We start from the raw sequence: 19,986 nt of genomic DNA, 5'->3' as shown, positions 1-19,986 counted from the left end.
AGCTGAGAGCTAAAGTGGCTTCTCCAAGGCCGAGAGCTCTAAGACCGAGAGCTGGGGACGAACCCCCTGCCAGGCCGCCCCCAAACCTGGGCCTTCGCTGCACAGCACAGACCTCCCCAGTTGAGTCCCAGAGGCGGGAGACTCATTACGATTCCTGTTTTACAGAAGAGGAAACTAAGGCTCAGAGAGGTGAAGGGACTTGCCCATGGTCATGCAGCCAGGAAGGAAAGCCAGACATATGACCCTGCCTGGTAATGTGCCCCAGGCAATGCCCTGGTGACCCTCCGGTGCATGCAGGGAGCAACCTCCAGGGGGAGAGAATGGCTCAGCATAGCCAGTCCCCACTGCTACCTGAAGCAGAAGCCATGTGGGGGCCCTTCACCTTGCGAGGTGGCCCTGCCTCAACACCCAGCCCACCTTCCAAACAGCTGTGGAGGCCAGCTTGCCGGGCTCTGGTGCCTCCAAGGGCCCAGCTGTCAGCACAGGGACAGTGTGAAGAGGCTTGGCATCCTACTGCTAACCTCTGACCATCACCCTCACAGACAAGGGGCCCCTCACTAGGCCACAGCGGCACTGGATGGGGGATTCCGGGAATCCCTTGCCCATCCCCTAGGCATCCCGTAATCTCTGGCTTCTCCTGAGACCCTGGGAACTGAGCCAGCTAGAACTCTGGCTACCGAAAGGCAGTCCAGGCCCCTCTCAGAGCCTCAGTGTCCTCATCTGTAAGACAGGTGCAGACAGGCCCTCTAGAGGGGCTGTGCCCTCGAGACGTGGGGCCAAGCACTGGGCCTTCACAGTCACCGCTCAGCCTGTGGCCACAGAGTAGGCTTTCATGTTGACGTGTGCAAAGCGGGAAGCAGCCCACCTGCGACCCACAGAGCTGCATGGGCTTTGCAGTGTGCCAGTTCTGGGCTCAAATTCCATCTCTGACTACTTGGTTGCATGTCTAGGCACCTGGCAGCCTCTCTGAGCCATGGTCTCCCTGCCTTCCTGAAGGCCTGTCCAGGTGTGTGACGGACTCCGCTCCGGCTTCAGCAAGCGCCTGAGAGCCAAACAGCTCCTCATTCCACTCGACCCCAAAGCCGGGGCAGCAGACACCCCTGAGGGACACCTCCACCTGGGCCTCCCCTCGGGGGCCCAGTGAGGGCCCGCAGTGCCCCGGACACAGGGCACAGCCCCTTCCTACTCTCCCCCAGCCAGTCCACAGCCCTGCCTGAGTGCCGACTACATGCAATCCTAGGGATGCAGGTCAGACGAGGCCAGGCCCTGGGCAGGTCACTGGCCTCTCAGGGCCTCGTTCCCCATCTGTACTGTGCGGGCATTCAGATGTGACTGCTTTGAGGACCGACAAGTTCATAAAGAGCCTAGAGAAGAGTGACCACCATCACCATCATGAGCAGCAGCAGCATTTCTGTGCCAGGCACCAGGGGGACAGCAGGAGGGACCCACTCACTCCAGCACTGGCCATGCTGTGCCTTCATGGTCTGTTTGCAGGCCTGCCAGGCCCCAGGAATCCTCGAGCATGTCCATGCAGCCCTTTTCTGTGGCCCCAGCACGGCCTAGAAAGAGTTTCTGGAAAGAAGATGAGCACGCGTTTTCCGAGGGTTTGCCTCTTGCAATGCTGAACCCCAGCAGCTTCCGCTGGCAGGGTGCCAGCCACTGGCCAGCTTCTGCCTCATCCCTTGGCCTGGGTCTGGGGTCACCCCCTGCCCTCCATGGCCCCTGGGTTTCTTTGTGTCACACAAACCCTGGCCACACTAGGTGTCCTGAGCTTCTGGACCTGATTGTGCTGGAGTCGCCCAGCACAATGCTGGGCAGGAGCGAGGGCTGATGTCTGTGTGCAGAACCAGAAATGAGTGTGCAGGCCCACCAGGACTTTATCTCGATGCTCTCCCTTAAGCCTCCCAAGAGTCTTGCTTTGACATCAGAAGAAACTGAGGCACAGGAAGGTGGCCTCTGAACACTGAAGACCATGTGGGCTGTGACCAGCAATGGCAACAGCCCCCTTGAGCCCTGGTGGCACTCCCAGCCCCGAGCTTAGGGAAGCCACATTCTAGCCCCAGTGTAGGCCCTCAGTGGAGACGTGGAGGCTGGAAGGTGGAGCAGGAGGTACCTGGAGGCTGCATCGGGTCTCTGAGGCCTGCTCTGTATAGTGGATTGTAGGGACAAGCCCAGCACCTGGCAGTGGGCACTCAGCCATCAGCTGTGGAAGGAAGGGCAGGGGGTCCTAACTGTCCAGGGTCTACCAGCCTCCTGCCACTCAGGCCTCCACCTCCTATTGATAGGTCACTGGTTCAGGGGTCTCAGGCCCCCAGAGGGGCATTAAAGGTCCTGACACCAGGTTAACAGCCAGCAGACAGTGATGGCCCCATAAGCAAAGAAGAAGAGGCGCCAGGCCTGGCACAAAGGCAGGGAGTTGCAGAGACTCTGTGCCCATGAGCAAGGGCAGCATGGGGGCGAGGTGAGCAGGCCGGCCCTGAAAGTAGCCAGGGATGTGGGGACAGACCATTTGGGGCCCTGAAGCCGGGCTTCTGAAGGCTACTCTATCAGCCACAGCCAGACTTCTAGACAGAGGCTCAGAGGGGGCACCTCAGGCCCCATAAAGTCCCCAAACCCCTCTGAGCCTCATGCCTTCCTCTGTAAATGGGGTAAGAAGAGCACTGGCACCTGCCGAGGTCACCTCAGGGAAGCCACGCATCAACACCTACGAAAGCCCCAGGCAGCAGAAGCTTCCAGGAGCATGCTTTCCTGAGACCCCGGAGCCTGTCCTCCCTGCAGCTGGGGAGAGAGGTGGAGAGGTGACGGGGTCAGAAAACCCATGAGCTGGGGAGGTGCTGGGACAGAGTGCAGGACAGGGGACAGCAGAAGGCACTGGGACCTAAATGTTATTGAGGGTCTGAGCAGAACACGCAGGGCAGTGGGGCCCAAAGCCTCAGGTGCTGCGTACTCGCAGTGGCATGGCTCTCCCCAACCTGCACCACTGGCTAATCCGTGTCACTGTCACAGTGCACGAGCTCCTCACTCCTGCTTACACGTTCAGACACGTGCCCTCCACAGTCACGGCTCTGCGCAGCCACAGAACACACAGCCAAGCACCCCTCCTGCTCACTGGCCATCCATTCACAGCCTAACCCTGTCTACAAGACTGGTCCCAAGCCTACCCTCTGAACCCATTTGCTTGGGTTCTACCCCCTGAGGATGCTGTATTGTAGGAATGGGGACACAGAAAGGAGGGTGGGGGTCCGTGAGACCCTGCACTCCCACAGCACCCGCACCCCAGGCCAAGGGGAGCCAGGTGGCTTGGACTCCCTCCAGATCCAGCCACCAGCATAGTGCTGATGGGAGCTCCTGCCAGCTCCTCAGTGCTGACAGGCTGATTAGGGGGTGGGGGGCCAGCTGGGCCCCCGCCTCCCACTGGAGCAGCTGCAGCCTTTGAGGGGTGCCACAGGAGGGGCTCCTGTCCCCTGCCTGCCTTTCTGCCCTCCCTGCAGCAGGCAGACACACCCTTCCCTGGGGAGCCCACGCCTGGGGGACTGGGCACTGCAGGGCATACACATGTCCACAACTGTGGCCCTTAAGTGAGCACACGCTGAGTGCCTACTGTGTGCCAGGCCTGTGGGACCCAGGGTTCCCATGGCTCCACTTGGGTCTGGAGTGGGCGACGTGACGCTATTGGACTCCCAGCAACACGGGGCTCAGGGGCTCCTCAGTTCACTGCAATCCACTCCTATGAAGGCACACGCCAAAAAGACGTGAACCCAATTGCAGCCTGACACACCTGACCCGGCGAGCAGCGTCCACCCCAGCCTCTCCCCTCAGGCCCCTACTTGGTTCCTCCCCAAGTCCACATGGATCTCTGCTCAGACGACCCTGCCCTCTCACAGGTTCTCTGGTCACTAACTCAGTCGCCCATGAACATGTGAGGGCTGGGATTCTCTTTTTGCTCAAGAGTGTTTCTTAGAGCAGTTTTAGGTTTACAACAAAATTGAGGGGAGGGAATAGAGAGCTCCATTTACACTGACCCTGCACATGCACATCCTCCCCGTCATCAGTATTCCTCAATAGAGCAGGACCTTCACTATGACCCATGGCCCTGCCTGGGCCCGTCACCCGGAGTCCACAGGTTACATCAGGACCCGCTTGCGGTGCTGTACAGCCTGTGGGTGTGGACAGATGGACAAAGATTTGTATCTGCCACGACAGTATCACACAGAACGGTTCACTGCCCTAAAAACCCCGTGCTCTGCCTACCCATCTCCCCTTCTCCACCCCTGGCAACCACCAATCTGCCTGTTGTTTCCATAGGTCTGCCTTTTCCAGAACATTTGGTAGCTGGAATCACATGGCACAGCATCCAGCCCTTCAGGACTGGCTTTCATGCAGATGGCTAAGTATGCATTTGGGTTCTTCCATATATTTTCATGGCTTCAAAGCTCGTTTCTTTTTAGCACTAAAGGATACTGCACTGTCAGGGTAGACCACAGTTCATTTATCCATCACCTACTGAAGGACATCTTGGTTGCTTCCAGGTTTTGGCAATAACCAATAAAGCTGCCTGAAACATCTGCATGCAGGGGTTTGTGTGGATACAAGTTTCCAGCTTCCTTGGGTAAATCCCAAGGCGTATCACTGTTGGGCATACAGTAAAGTATGTTTAGTTTTATAAGAGCCAAACTGTCTTCCAGAGTGACTGTACCACTTGTGCCCCATCAGCCGTGAGGAGAGTTCCTGTTGCTCCTTCTAAAGGTATGGAGCGGTGTCTCACTGCTGTTTTGACTTACCCTTCCCTGCAGAAAAATGATATAGAGCGTCTTTTCATATGTTTACTTGCCATCTGTGTATCTTCTTTTGCTGAGGCATCTGTCCAGGTCTCTGGTCCATTTTTTTCCCTATTGTCTGTCATTTGTTCTCTATTGCTGAGTGTTAAGAGTTTTTGGTTTATTTTGGATAACAGCCCTTGATTAGATGTGTCTTTTGCAAGTATTTTCTCCCTGTCTGAAGCTTGCCCTCTCATTCTATTGACATCATCTTTCCCAGAGCATTTAATTTTAATGAAGTCCATCTAGCTTGTCAATTATTCCTTTCATGGATCATGCCTTTGATATTGCATCTGAAAAGCCGTTAACTATACCCAAGGTCATCTTAGTTTTCTCCTACACTGTCTTCTAGGAGTTCCGTAGCTTTGTGCCTTACATTTACATTTATGACCCAGTCTGGTGAAGGGTCATGTGGTCTGTGTCCAGATTGTATCCTTTGCGTGTGGACATCCAGTGGTTCCAGCACTGTTTGTTGAAAGACTACCCTTGCTCCACTGTACTGCCTTCGCCCCACTGTCAATGATCTGTTGGCTGTGTTTGTGCGTGTCTATTTCTGGGCTCTCTCTTTTGCTCCATTGATCTATCTGTCTGTTCCATTGCCAATCCCACACTGTCTTGATTACTGTAGCTTTATAGTAAGTCTTTAAGGCAGTTAGCATCAGGCCTACAACTTTGCTCTTCTCCTTCAATAGTTGGCTGTTCTGGGTCCTTCACTTCTCCATATAAACTTTAGAATTAGTTTGCCGATATCTACTAAATAACTTTCTGGGATTTTGATTGGGATACATTGAACCTATAGATCAAGCTGGGAATAACTGACATCTAACAATATTGAGTCTTCCTATCCATGTACATGGAATGTCTCTCCATTTATTTAGCTTTTCTTTGATTTCATTCATCAGAGTTTTGTTGGATTTATATCTAGGTAGTTTCCTTGAGGGCTTCCCCGGTAGCTCAGGTGGTAAAGAATCCACCTGCAATGCAGGAGACTTGGGTTTTATTCCTGGGTCAGGAAGATCCCCCAGAGAAGGGATAGGCTACCCACTCCAGTATTCATGGGCTTCCCTGGTGGTTCAAAAGGTGAAAAATCTTCCTGCAATGCTGGAGACCCAGGTTCGATCCTGGGTCAGGAAGATTCCCTAGAGGAAGGCATGGCAACCCACTCCAGTATTCTTGCCTGGAGAATCCCCATCAATAGAGGAGCCTGGCAGACACGGCTGAGCGACTGAGCGCAGCGGTTTTGTTGTGGGGGTACTAATACAAATGGTATTGTGACTTTAATTTCAGATTTCACTTTTTAATGCTGCCTCTGCTAAGTCGCTTCAGTTGTGTTAGACTCTGTGTGACCCCATAGACGGCAGCCCACCAGGCTCCCCCGTCCCTGGGATTCTCCAGGCAAGAACACTGGAGTGGGTTGCCATTTCCTCCTCCAATGCATGAAAGTGAAAAGTGAAAGGGAAGTCGCTCAGTTGTGTCTGACTCTTAGTGACCCCATGGACTTCAGCCTACCAGGCTCCTCCGTCCATGGGATTTTCCAGGCAAGAGTACTGGAGTGGGGTGCCATTGATTTAACTGCTTATTATTAGGTTGGTGCAAAAGTAATTGCAGTTTTGCATTGTTAACCTTCGCCATCTGATATTGGAATACATTCTTAAATAAATGTGGTGATGTTATACATCATTTTAATGCACATATTTTCTTTATTTTTTTGCTAATGACTTATTACTTGCTGTTTATTTTATATGTAGTTTAGACTATGGAAATGATGTTAGACAAAAAGCAAATTCAAGCAATTTTCTTATTCGAGTTCAAAATGGGTGGTAAAGCAGTGGAGACAACTTGCAACATCAACAGTGCATTTGGCCCAGCAAAGGTACAATGCGGGGATGGTTCAAGAAGTTTTGCAAAGGAGGTGAGAGCCTTGAAGATGAGCATAGTGGCCTGCCATCAAGTTGACAACAACCAACTGAGAGCAATCATCAAAGCTGATTCTCTCACAACTGCATGAGAAGTTGCCGGAAAACTCAACGTCAACCATTAACAGTCGTTCAGCATCTGAAGCAAATTGGAAAGATGAAAAGCTCAATAAGTGGGTGTCTCATGAGCTAATCAAAACCAAAAAAATTGTTTTGAAGTGCCATCTTCTCTTATTCCATGCAACAACAACAAACCATTTCTATATCAGATTATTGTGACATGTGACAAAAAGTGGATTTTATATGACAACTGGTGATGACCAGCTCAGTGGATGGACCAATAAGAAGCTCCAAAGCACTTCCCAAAGCCAAATTTGCACTAAAAGAAGGTCACGGTCAGTGTTCGGTGGTCTGCTGCCCATCTGATCCACTACAGCGTTCTGAATCCTGGTGAAACCATTAAATCTGAGAAGTATGCTCAGCAAATCGATGAGATGCACCCAAAACTGCAATGCCTGCAGCCGTACTGGTCAACTGAATGGGCCCAATTCTTCTCCATGACAACACGAGACTGAATGTCACACAACCAGCGCTTCAAAAGTTAAACAACTTGGGTTACGAAGTTTTGCCTCATCTGCCATATTCACCTGACCTCTCGCCAACCAACTACCACTTCTTAAAGCTTCTCGACAGCTTTCTGCAGGGAAAACACTTCTACAACCAGCAGGAGGCAGAAAATGCTTTCCAAGAGTTCATCGAATCCCAAAACATGGGTTTTTACGCTACAGGAATAAACATACTGATTTCCTTATTTCTCATTGGCAAAAATGTATTGATTGTAATGGTTCCTATTTTGAGTAATCAAGATGTGTTTGAACCTAGTTATAATGATTTAAAATTCACATCTGAAACTGCAATTACATTTGCACCAAATAGTTCCATGGGCTTCCCTGGTGGCTTGGTGGTAAAGAACCTGCCTGTCAGTGCAGGAGATGGAGGAGACAGGGTTCGATCACTGGGTTGGGAAGATCCCCTGGAGAAGGAAATGACAACCCACTTCAGTAATCTTGCCTGGAGAATCCCATGGACAGAGAAGCCTGGTGGGCTACAGTCCATGGGATCGGGGGCAAAAAGTCAGACACGACTGAAGCAACTTAGCACGGAGCACGGAAATACTTCCTGGAGCTTTTGTGTCAATTTCTTCAGATTTTCTACACAGATGATCATGTCATTTGTGGGTAGAGATAGTTTTATGTCTTCCTCCCCAATCTGTATTATCTTTTATTTCGTTTTCTTTCCTCCTTAGCCAGGATTTCCAGTAAGATGTTGAAAAGCAATCATGAGAGACAACTTCTTTGCCTTGTTCCTGATTCTAGTGGGAAGTTTCTCATCGTTCAGTAGGATGCCAGCTCTAGATTTCTGTAGGTGCCTTTAACAAGTTGAGAAAGTTTCCCTTGATTCCTAGTTCACTGAGAATTTGTATTACAAATGGATGTTGGCCGGGCTTTGTTTTCTCCCTTGGTATGTCCTGGTGCTTGGAGGAAGCGTCGGCCCATGGCAGGCCCTCAGTGGTCACCTCTGAACGGAATGGGTGCAGCATGTAGAAAAGGCTCTAGCAGGGAGAGGGAGACACCACAGCGCTGGCCTTGGGTGGGTGAGAGTGGAGGGGCCGAGTGGACATGGAGCACAACAATCCAGTCACAGGGAAGGGATGCAGGCAGGGTGAAGGGGTGCAGGTGGCGGGAGGTGGGAGCTGCAGTGGGAGCAAGTGGAAGGCTCCGCTTCGATTTTCTCAGTAAGGAGGCGGCCACACTGTCGGCTGAGAGTCCAGGAGCCTAGAGGGGAGGCAGGGCCCCAGAACCAAGATAGCAGCTTCTGGACGGAGAGGGAGGAGGTGGGTCTGGGACCAGAGCAAGAGAGGGGTCCAGGCAGCACCAGAGCAGCAGAGGGTCATGCCTTTTAAATCTCATCTCCTGCATGTCCAGGAGGGACAGGGTGGGCTCAGGAAGCAGGCGGCAGGGGACCAGGGCACCAGGGATGGTTCTGAAGGGCTCTCTAAGTTCCACTGGCTGCACACTCACCCTGGGAGGCACGGGCGCCACCACAGCCTTATGTGGGGCCAGGGCCAGACACCCCTCCCCTGAGGTACCTTCTTTGCTCCGCCAGCCCCAGTCCCTGCCGAGGACGTCTACTCAGGCCACGTGAATTCATTTAACTTTGATCCAAAGTGAAGTGGATGGGGGATGGGTCGATGGGCAGCACAGCACTGCTCCGCCCCAAGCAGCTCTGCCGTGCCCTCGCATCCCAGCCTCTCAGCAGCACTCACGGGAAGGTCTGCAGAAAGTCCAACACGCCCACCTATGCTGAAGCACAGAATTCAGCCCTGGGAGGGGCCGGGGCTCCCGGGACAAGGGGCTGATGGAGAGATGGGAGCCTCATCTTTGCCTAAGGAAAGGATAAAGGAGGCCTGATCCCTATCCTGAGAGCTTTAGCAGGGCCCTGGCCTAAATCTTTCCCTTGCATGAGCCTCTCAGCACAGAGCAATTGCTCAAACAATGACCTGTCTTCCTATCCTAGTTTTGTGGGAGTAAAGATGAGGGAGATTGGACCAGCCCAAGTCCTGTGGCTGAGGTCTCAGGGGATGGAGGAGGGAAGGTCATTCAGCCCCTCCCCCTCTTGAGCTTCGATTTTCCCACTGGTAAAATGGACAGGCCACTGAGAATCCTTCACCATCTAGGCTTCTGAAATACTCCTAAAACCTGGCATGCAGAACCACATTTGAAAGGGCAGACTTGGCCCTGTTTCTCAGAATAGTGAGGCTCAGAAGGGTGAAGCTGCTTGCCTGGAGCCACAAACAGGGCAAGGGGCAGCCCTACTTAAATCCAGGCCAACCTGGCTCATGCCCAACACTGCACCTGGATCCTCAGCCCAGGTCTCAGCCTTCCCTCAAGGGAGAGCCCAGCAGGACCCGTGGCCTTCTCACAGGACCTCATGTCTTTGGAAGGTCCTGGGGCCTCCAGCCTCGGCGCTTCTCCAGCTGGCCGCCTGCCTCCCTTGGTGCCTCATCTCTCAATCCCTGCCCCTCTCCCAGCCAGTACATTTGAGAATTAAATGAGACAAAGTTCGGGAGAGCACTGTGCACAGTGCCTGGAACCAGAACACAGAATAAACAGTCATCTTCATTATTATCTTTGGGCGCAGAGTCTCACTGAAACATCAGAGCACTTCCTGAGAAATAAAGGCACCCAGTGACACCATGGGTTGCTGAAGTCACCGCCAAGGCAGGCATTTTGCTGAAGCATCCAAAATATCCTGATGGTCACCAGGAGCCAAGGGAGGGGGCTGAGGACACCCAAGCTCCCGGGGCAGCAACCTCAGGCCAGCAGATCCCAGCGGCTCAACAGCACATCAACCATCTCCAAAGGGACTCTGCCTGGCAGCCTAGGGATGCAGCCAGGACGGGGACACAGGAAGATTGAAACCCAACTTTCTCCCTCCAGGGACAGCAGGCTTGCAGGGAAACCAAGACGCCTGAGGAGGCCCTGCAGGCTCCAGGGACAGATGGACTATTAGAAACGAGAGAGGCTGGGCTGCTATGTGAGCTGAGCCTCAGTGTTGGCATCTGGAAATAGGGCAGCTGCTCGTCATCCTTGGGTCTAACCATGAGGACCCACCAGGATGAGAAAGGGTGCCACATGTGGCAGGGGCACCAGGAAAGACCTCAACCTGGGGAAGGACAAAGTTTAAGGAAATAACCACTCAGCAGGAGCTAGCAGCAGCCAGGAAGGGAACCATAGAAAGGTATTTCAACAGGAAGAAAAGCTCCACTGGCTCTAAAACAAGAAAGGTGCCCATGGAGGCGCTGACAAGGACAGAGTCTCGTCCTTTCTCCGAGGGGCAGGGCAGCGACCACCCTGGAGGGCACATCGCTAGTGGCTATAAAAGTTGCTAAGGCACAGGCCCTCTGACCCAGCAGGGCTACATGCAGACTTCTTGCTTGCATGGTCCTGGCACAGGGACCTCACGACCCAGGTGATCACAGCAGTGTTATGTGGGGTGGTGAGGCTGCTCACAAACCAGAAATCCAGCCCAATGCACGCAATGCAGGTGACTGTAAAACCATTCTGCTCATGGACGTACTGATCAAAGGTGCCATCTACTACACCTCTCCCGTGCATTTCCACTTAGAGTTCCCGCAGTCTGATGAGGGGGAGGACCATCAATACCTCCCCTTGCAGATGAGCAAATAGGGGCACAGAACAGTCAAGAAATCTGCCCAAGGACACACAGCTGGTAAGTAGCACAAACCAAGCATACTGAATATGCTTCTCTCTCCAAGATATATTGCTAAACAACTACATATTTTTCTTAAAGGAGAAAAAAATCAGGATGCAGGACAGCATACCCAGGTTGAGTGATGGCTCTTCCAAACTACGTGTTCACCCAGTACCTGTGAATGTGAGTTCATTTAGGTAAAGAGTCTTTTCAGATATAATTAAGCAAGGGATCTGGAGATGAGATCATCCTGGATCATACATGCTAAGTCACTTCAGTGATGTCTGACTTTGTGTGACCCCATGGACTGTAGCATGCCAAGCTCCTCTGTCCACAGGATTCTCCAGGCAAGAATACTGGAGTGGGTAGCCAGGCCCTCCTCCAGGGGATCTTCCCAACCCAGGGATCAAACCCATGTCTCTTAAGTCTCCTGCATTGATAGACGCGTTCTTTACCACTGAGTCATCAGGGAAAAATGGCCCTAAACCCAATGACAAGTGTCCTCTAGAGAGGAGAGAAGACTCAGGGAGCAGAAGGCCATATGAAGACACATGGCAGGGACACGTCTACCAGCCAAGGAACCCCAGGAGGGCTCAAGGAGGAAGCGACTCTGCCAACGTCTTGAATTCAGACTCTGGCCCTGGAACCGAGAGACAATAGCCTGCTCTGTTTTAAGCCCCCAGTCTGTTTTGACTTGTTACAGAAGAAAGTAGTACAGACTCCACCTGCTGCCCACCCTCCCACTTCCATTTTCCCCTTGGGACCTAGCTGACTGACGTCCTCAGGACGGCAGCCCCACGCAGGGCAGTGCAGACATGTCAGCTGTGCAGATTTGTTCAACCACTTGCCCTCATGTTCCCTGTTCCCAGATGAGCAGACTGAGACCACAGGCTCAGGTCACAGCTCCCAGGGGTGCTGCTCCCCCGCCGCCCCCTCCACCGGTGTCTGATCTGAGGCCCACCAGGAGGGCAGCTGGGTCAGGACAGGACCCAGAGCTTGGCCACCTCGCTCTGTAGCCTCAGGGTCAGGGCATCTGCCGCAGGATTGGGACAAAGCCCACAAGTGCCCCGAGGCTATAGCTGGCAGGGCCAGCAGAGGAAAGGAAAAGGGTGGCTGGGGTCTCCTCTGCTATGAAACCCCCAGGGAGGGGACAGGCCATTCTGTGGCTGCCCCCAAGGACTTTTGAAGGCATCCCCTCCAATGGTCCTGAAGGCTCCTGGAGCCAGGGTGGGGGTTGGGGGAGACTTGGCCACCCTGGCCAGGCAGGTGCTGCTGACAGCTTGAGGCACAGCGGGCCAAGGTGATGGGCACAGTTAGCCTCCGGCCTGCATGGCAGAGGGGCTGGGGGCAGGGAGCAAGGAGGCTGCCCTGGCTGCCCTGGCTGCCCTGACCGCAGAGCTGGAGCGGAAGGGGGATAAGAAAACAGATTCCCAGACGGAGGCGTGATGCTCACATCCACTTCACAAGCAGGACTGCTGAGGCGTGGCGTGAGCACCCGGGCGGTCCTCTCAACTCAGCCTCTCAGACTTTCCACGGGAGCTCTCAGTGGGGCCAGGCGGGGACCGTCCTTCCGATTCCTCCAAACCAGGTGACAGGAATGCTGGTGGCACCCAGCAGGAAGCTCGGTGGCCGACTGAGGGTGACCGTCCCCAGCAGAGGCCTGTTTCCCCACCCCCACCGCCCCAGGGCCTCAGAAGAGCAACCTGGCCAGCGCTTCCCCTTCAGGGTCAGGCACCACACCGGCCTCAGCCTCGCATTTGTCCATGCTGGGCCGCACAGTCCCTAAGACCCAGAAGGCATGGACAGCCCAGGTCTGCCTGCAGCAGGGTGACCTCCCCGCGGGTGCTAAGCCAGGGCTCCACCCCGGGTCCCTGGAACCAGGATTTCTGAGGGTGGAGCCAGATCTGGATTCTCCAACTGCTGCCCGAGGGAGCTGAGGAAGGAGGTACCCCAGCAAAGATGCAACACACCTCCCAGGGCCAAGATACACCAACTCTGCAACTCCAGGTTCTCTGTCCCAAAGAGGCCACAACCACAACTCAGAGCCCACTGCCTGGGAACTCGGGTGACTGTGCATTCCTAGATTCCACAGCTAAGATTCCATGGTCCCAAGGCTCTGACTTAGCCCTCAAGCCAACACCATCGAAGGAGATAGGATGAAGCCCCAGGGGATGGGGCCCGGGGCACCAGCATGGACAGCAGGGTGGAAGATGAGAAACATGGAAAGGGGGATGGGGAGAGAGACACAGGGCGCTGCCGACATGTACTGGTGAAGCACTCGGACAACCCAGAAAGTTCTCTAATGACAGTCACCTCGAGTGCATGTAGCTTCATGGTAGGGGTGAGGGGAAGACAAAGTTTGAGAAAAAGAAATTCATTTCTATCCTTAAAATTTTCTGATGCTTTACCATGAGCATGTAACACTCTTGTCATAAAAAGCTGTGATAATTAGCAGAAGAATATGACAAAGTCTATGCTTCCTTAAGTGTCTGTTCACTTGTTTCATTATCTCCCCAACCGAGACATCAGTTCCCAGGCCCCAGCCCCAGGCACAGGGCATAGCAATGATGCTTGCTGGAGACTTAATTGTCAGAAGAATGAATAATGCTGAATTCTGAGCTCCTCGAGGCCTGTGTCACTAAAACTCACCCATCGGAGACCTCCAGAGCTCTTTGAGAACAGAAAGAGAGCCCAGCAAGGATAGCGAGATCCAAGGGCCCATCCCGAGGGTGTCATGTGAGAGGGGCTCCAGGGCCCTGCCCACACCCTGCCTCCACAAGGTCATGGCCCAGGCCCCTGGGAAGCCCCACCTCTGAGCCCCACCTGACCCCAGATCCCAGCTCCCACAGGAGTCACCAGCATCCATCCTACTCTGCCCTCCCAGTGACAGTGACCCAGAGAGGCACCTCTGCTCCTGGAAAGAGGCCAGATGAAGCCAGCTCCCCTTGGCACCCCTGGCCCAGCTTGGCCTGGAACCAAGAGCCCAGAGGCACAGGGTCGGGGCAGGGGGTGGTGTGACTGCTACCACCCAGAATGCCAGCTGCTGGCAGAGATTTATTTTTACTTTAAGTGCTGGGGAATTGCAGGCTGGAGCAGCCAACTCAGGGGGCTTGGGTTGCAGCTGGAAGGAGAGGAGGTGGGCGGGGAGCGGGGGCACAGCCCCTCCTTGACCTTGGCCATCGGCTGTTCAAACACACACACAGAGCTCAGTACCTCGGTATCTCCACATTCACCCCACTCACCCACCCAGCCCAGCTCTCCAAGGGATGCCTCCAAGATGCTGTGAGGAGGCTTTAGAGGCAGAGGGTCTCAACTGCTGCCCCCAACTCTGCTCCTAGAGAGACCTGCCACCTCCAGCTGGGGCTGTCCCTCTCAGGCCACAGGCTGCCCACTCCCACAGTGAGCATGTCCCACCGTCCTCTCCCCCAGGCTGCCCCCACAGTTGGGGACCATGGCCACAGTGAGCGGGTGGGACCAGGCTGTTCCAGAGGTGAGTTCAGGAGATGAGCACTCAGGGTACTAACACTCCAAGGGAGACCGACAGGAAACAAGACAAACACGAGGGACCGCTTTGCCCAGGGGAGCCCGAGAGGCAAGACCTGAAGGTGATGAGGGCGGAGTCAAGTGGACATCTGCAGGGGAGTGTTGGGGCAGGAGCTGGCCTGCGTGCTGGAGGTGCAGAGGGGAGGGAGCAGGATGACCTGAGGGGAAGAGGAAGCGAAGGCACAAGGAGGACCAGTCTGCAGGGCCCGGTGGACCAGGATGAGGAGGGTCCAGAGCCCAGACCCTAGGGGCCACGCAAAGAGAGCCACGTGTGGTGCTACCCGACTGAAGGCTAACTGGGGGCCCAGGGCCCCCACAGCCTCATGCAGCCTTTGCAGCTGCCACTTCAGCAGCTGGGCAGGAAGACGGAGCAGCGGGACACAGGTGGGGTGAGTGGAGGCAGGGGAGTCGGGAGGTGACTCGGCTGCCCTCGCTGGGCCTCAGTTTCCCCACCTGTCCAAGGGGAGGAGGGTATCAGGGGAGGGGCAGTTGTGCCCAGTGTCACTCACAGCAAAAGCCCCAGCACCAGCCCACACCCTCTGCCACGGAGCCCCTCCACTCCACACCCCATTTGTTTTAGGAACCCCCAGAGGCACTCACAGAGGCTCACATTTCACTGTCCCGTCCCGGGCATCTCAGAAGCCTCCCTGCCTGATGCTTTGATCCCACTTCACAGATGACAGACTGGGGCCCAAGAGGAGAAGTGACGCCGCAGTCAGACCACCGGCTGCACTTGCCCCGGTTGCCTGCCCCAAAGTCTCTCCCGAAACAAGGAGATCCTTGGGGGCAAGGGCCGGGTCTGCATTTACTCAACACCCATTTATTAAGCACCTTCTGTATGCCAGACACTGCACTGGGGCCACAGCTCAGCAGGGAGCACCAGAGTCTCCACCCCAGGAGCACACTTCTGCTGAGGCTCTGCGGCAGAGAAAGCAGCCCAGACACAGACCCGCTGAACATTTACAGAGCTCCTACTGCATGCGAGGCCTTAACCAGGCCCTGAGGACACAGCAACCTGGGAGCTGGGATGGCGGGCAGGCACCAGGCCCTGTAGGGGTCCAGCCCTGGGTGTAGGAGCCGCCACAGTCAGCCTGGCGCAGAGACACATCTGGGCAGGGTATCTGGGGGATGCAGGAAGGTGGGCTCTGGGTCGGAGCCATGTTCCAGTCTCTCTGGGAGCCTCCCTGGGACTCAAAAGCTACTGCCACCCTCTGCACTGGCTGACCATTAGGAAATTAAATCGGCTGGCAGAGTGCTGGGCCCTCAGCCAGTGCCCAGTGAGGGCTCCAATTCTGCTCTCGGCCCCAGATCCTCTGGAAAACCCGCCTGCCTGAGCTTGGCCTCACCCCCACCCCCAACCCCATCCCCACCCCCACGGCTTCTCTGAAGCCTCTGAGCCTCCTGCCCTGCCCGCAGCCCAGTTTCAGGCTGGCTCTCTTCATCTCTGGCCTTCCCCTGGCTGTCTCCCTACCACACGGCCAAATTCCTCTGGAGCAGCCATCCTGTTGTCCAAGCCCACACCCACCACACCTTCCGAGTGGCCAGCCCAGCCTCCAACCCCTTGCTGTCCATGAGTTGCCTCCCCCAGCCCCTCCTCCAGGTCAGCAGTGGCAAGGCTCCAGCTGCAGCCCCAGGGGAGGGGCAGGTGTGCCCAGTGTCACTCACAGCAAAAGCCCCAGCAGGGGCTCAGCAACAGGCACCAGGTGAACCCAGTCAAAGGACAGCCAGACTGAGCTGGGAGCAGCAGGCTGAGTGGGATTCAGGTGGGCCCTGAGGGGGCTCAGCAGCCTCCAGCCTGGAGCCAGACAATGGCCACAGAGGTTTCTGGGAGTGACAGTGCATTTGCTTCCACCCCAGACACTGTGCCAAGGCTCTGGGTGCCATTCTTGGTGTTGCCAGCCATGGCCCAGGGCACCTGAGGCCTCACCAGGCCAGAGGAATCTGCTCACAGCCAAGCCAGTCCCAGTGCTTCACAAGTACAGGGCGCTGCGGTCGCTGTGACTGCTGTTACTGTTATCACTGCTGTCCTACTACTTCACTGCCTCAGGGCCACCAGTGTTTCCTTGTCCTGTTTGGGCAGACTTGAGAGGAGGGAAAGCATGGCCCTGAGACAGGAAACCCAACAGGGCAGCCCTCTGGCCTAGGGAGAGCAAGGTGGAGTTTTATGCTCAAACTCCTGACAAGCTGTGTGGCTCTGGGCAAGATCTTACCCCTCCCTGGGCACTTTTTCCTCCCAGTACAGCACAGTTCACTGAACATCCTTCCACCAGGTACATATCTCAGGGGGTCCCCTCCTGAGCAACCTGAAGCCCGATGAGGGTCTGACATGGCAGTCGGGCATGGGACGAGGTCCAGGGAGAGACCAGCAAAGTCAGGCTCTGCCCCTTTCACCAAGGGATGGTCCATCCCATTCAGGACTAGGGAGGGGGCTCTGCTCTACCCTCACCTGGACAGGGGGCACAAGGTAAGGTCCGGGACTGGGAATTCAGATGTGCCAGGTATGTCCCGATCACAGTGGTAAAGAATCTGCCTGCCAGGACAGAAGACCCAGGTTTGATCCCTGGGTTGGGAAGATCCTTGGAGAAGGAAATGGCAACCCATGCCAGTATTCTTGCCTGGAGAATCCCATGGACAGAGGAGCCTGGCAGGCTACAGCCCATGGGGTCGCAAAGAGTTGGACATGACTGAGCACACAAACATATATACACACAGGTGTTTGTAAACACCCAGCATTTGTAGAATGCCCAGTGCATGTGCTTAGCGGTACATCAATAGGGAAGAGGGACCTCCGCTGCTGTCCAGCATACTGGTGCCCCCTTCTTGTCCCCAAGGATGCTCAAACAAGCCCCTCCCCTTTGCACCCTGCTCTCCCTTGGGGTCTTGGCCCCACATGATGGAAGCCCCCTTTCTGGAGCTGCCAAAACCCGGCCCCCTACCTGGAAGGGAGGGGCTGTCCGAAAGCCGAGGGGCAGATTTTGCTGGGGAGTTTCTTTGAGATGGGAATCCAGCACGAGGTGGGGGTGCTCTTCTCACAACGGAGGAGGAAGCATGCCACAGGAAGGCCAGAAAGCCCCACCGCTCCATGGGCTGTCCCCTCCCTGGCCCTCCCTGGCCACATGGTGGCGGTCGGGACGGAGACCTGTGATGAGGCACTGCATAGGAGCAAACTAGCACAAGGGGAGGTTGGGGTCCAAGTCAGGCAGCAGCCAGGGTCTGGCTGTCCTTTGCACCTAGGGAGCAGGTGAGGGGTAGGCCAGAGGCTACCACCTTCTGGGTTCACACCTTCCAGGAGGCGGCTGCTGATTTCAGCGGCGTGTGGGCGCCTCTGTGCTCCCAGGAAACGAAGCCTGAAAACCCCGGGCTGTGGGACGGGACATGGATATGGGAGACAGGAGGTCCCCAGCACTTTATTCCAGGGCCCGTCCTGGGCATGGGGGAGCAGAGAAGCGGGCAGTGGTCCCGGCAGTGCAGTGCTCTGGGAGGATGAGCAGCCCAGGAAACGGGAAGCAGGGTGGCCAGGTCCTAGCAGATCCAGGCCATGGGGAGGCAGAACTAAAGACCACCTCCAAAGAGACACTTTCCTGTGCTCTCTCGTTCTGAACACAGGTGTTTAAATATACACAAGACATGTGCACACTCGTCAGAACAGGCCTCGAATCCCATCTGAAGCCCCACAGGAGCTCTGCACCCAGCTGCTCTCTCCGGGGCCCCTCCCCGCGCCCCAGGACGTCCAGAGCAGACCGCAGCACGGTGAGAGGACCCCGGCCCTGAACCCGCCGGGCTTCTCAGCCAAGGCCCCCCCCCCCCCGCTCCGCGATCAAAGCCGATTTCTAAAAGCAAAGGAAAAAAAAAAAAAAAAAGGTGCGCCTGGACTCGCTGGCTAGCTCACTCGCCAGCGGAGAACACCGTTTCCAGAATGTTTTTGCTCCATTAGAGCACAGAAGATGAGAAAGAGAGCCGACTCCAAGGACCCGCAGCCCTTGGGCCTGGGGCATTTTCCCGGCCGCCAGTAGTCCGCGCTCCCCTGCGCATCCCGACCCCAGTCGGGGGGTCTCCGGAGAAGGTCATGGGTAAGACTGACGCTGCCCACGAAAGTGCCTTCCCACGCTCCCTCCCGAATCTTTTCGTGCAAGTCGTCCAGAAGGGGACCGTGGGCGCCTCAAAGTTTCCCGGAGCGCCCCCAGGACGAAGGTTAGCAAGAAGCGAAGTTCCTTGGTGGCGGTGGCTGGAGACATGGCAGGGGAGAAAAGCTTGCAGTCAGCATTTCCTCCGATAGCTCACCAGGGAGGGGGAGAAAGGGGAGAAAAAGAAAAAAAACAGAAAACGAGAGGACGAACCAAGCCCGCCGTCCCACCTGCCCTGCTGCGGCACCCTCTCTTGCTCGGTCGGCCCGGGAGGGGACCGGCGGGGAGCTGGAGCCGAGCCCCCGGGCGCTTACCTCGGTCAGTGCCCTGGACACTGCGCGCTCCGCGTCCTCCGAGCTCCGGGCGGCTGTTCCTGGCCCCGGCAGCCGCCGCGCTGCCTGCATCGCTGCCGCCGCCTCAGGGCAGCCCCGGGGGTGCTCCATGCTGAGGGGCGCGTCGGTCTGGGCCGCCGATCGCCCCGGTCCAGCCGCGGGTCGGGGGCGCGCGCCTGGACGGCGCCCCCGGTCGCGGGGCGCACGCTCGGGTCGGCGCGGTTGGCTTCCGTCCCTCAGTCCGGCGGCTCGTGCGGCCGATCCAACCCCTCCCCCGCCTGCTGCTATCTGATCCCAGGCTGGGCCCGGCCGCGCTCCCCTACGCCCAGGCGCCCCGCGCCTCCACGCCCGCTCCGGCCGCTCGCCCTCAGCTACGGTTCCCCGGGAGGCGGTGGCAGAGGCAAGGCCCGGAGAAGGCGGGGAGAGTGGAATGGAGGGCGAGGAGGCGGCAGGAGACTGAGGCTCGGCGCGCTCCCAGCTCCGCGCCCGGCTGTCACCAGAACCCAGCTCGGCAACAACTCTAACTCTCAGCCAAGAGCACTCCCGCTCTGCGCCGCTCCGCCGCCGCCCCCGCCCACCAGACCCAGGCCTGACCGGGCGTCCCTGGCCCCGGCCCCCCTCCACACACAGACACACCACCAGCCACTTGCGCACTGGAGCGCGCGCGCGAGCGTGCACACGCGCGCGCACACACACACACACACACACACAGGCGGAGGCATGTCCTCCCAGGGACCCACACAGGTGCATGGCGAAGGCACACACAGCCAAGCACACGAGCTCAGGCGTCTGGATCCACACATGCAGAATGCATGCTGTGACATACATGACGGTTGCAGGTGTACAGGTACGATAAACACTCATACTTCCACGTGCAGGCTGGTGGCTGCGGGAGGGCACCTGTGCACAGATCTCAACTTGCACATTCCCATGGACTCCTTTCCCGTTGCACACAGGCGTGCACACTCGGACACACATA

The 19,986-nt window shown here is 56.3% G+C and overlaps 1 protein-coding gene across 3 annotated transcripts in view; it reads right to left on the bottom strand.

Annotated features, from left to right (window-relative positions):
* Positions 1-19,583, bottom strand: part of KCNJ12 (potassium voltage-gated channel subfamily J member 12) — a 37,767-nt gene extending 18,184 nt beyond the window's left edge. For 2 of the 3 annotated variants that reach the window (XM_027517633.1, XM_027517632.1), the window contains exon 1: positions 18,990-19,582. The gene's annotated coding sequence lies outside the window, so the exon portion shown is untranslated. Of the gene's footprint in view, positions 1-18,989 lie in introns of all 3 variants that reach the window. The other variant, XM_027517634.1, reaches the window with a different exon arrangement.
* Positions 19,584-19,986: the final 403 nt, after the last annotated feature.

This window comes from Bos indicus x Bos taurus, chromosome 19 (genome assembly GCF_003369695.1).
Source record: "Bos indicus x Bos taurus breed Angus x Brahman F1 hybrid chromosome 19, Bos_hybrid_MaternalHap_v2.0, whole genome shotgun sequence".
Classification (NCBI taxonomy): domain Eukaryota; kingdom Metazoa; phylum Chordata; class Mammalia; order Artiodactyla; family Bovidae; genus Bos; species Bos indicus x Bos taurus.
The sequence above is the reverse complement of the archived record's forward strand: the minus strand, read 5'-3'. Positions and strand labels throughout refer to the sequence as shown.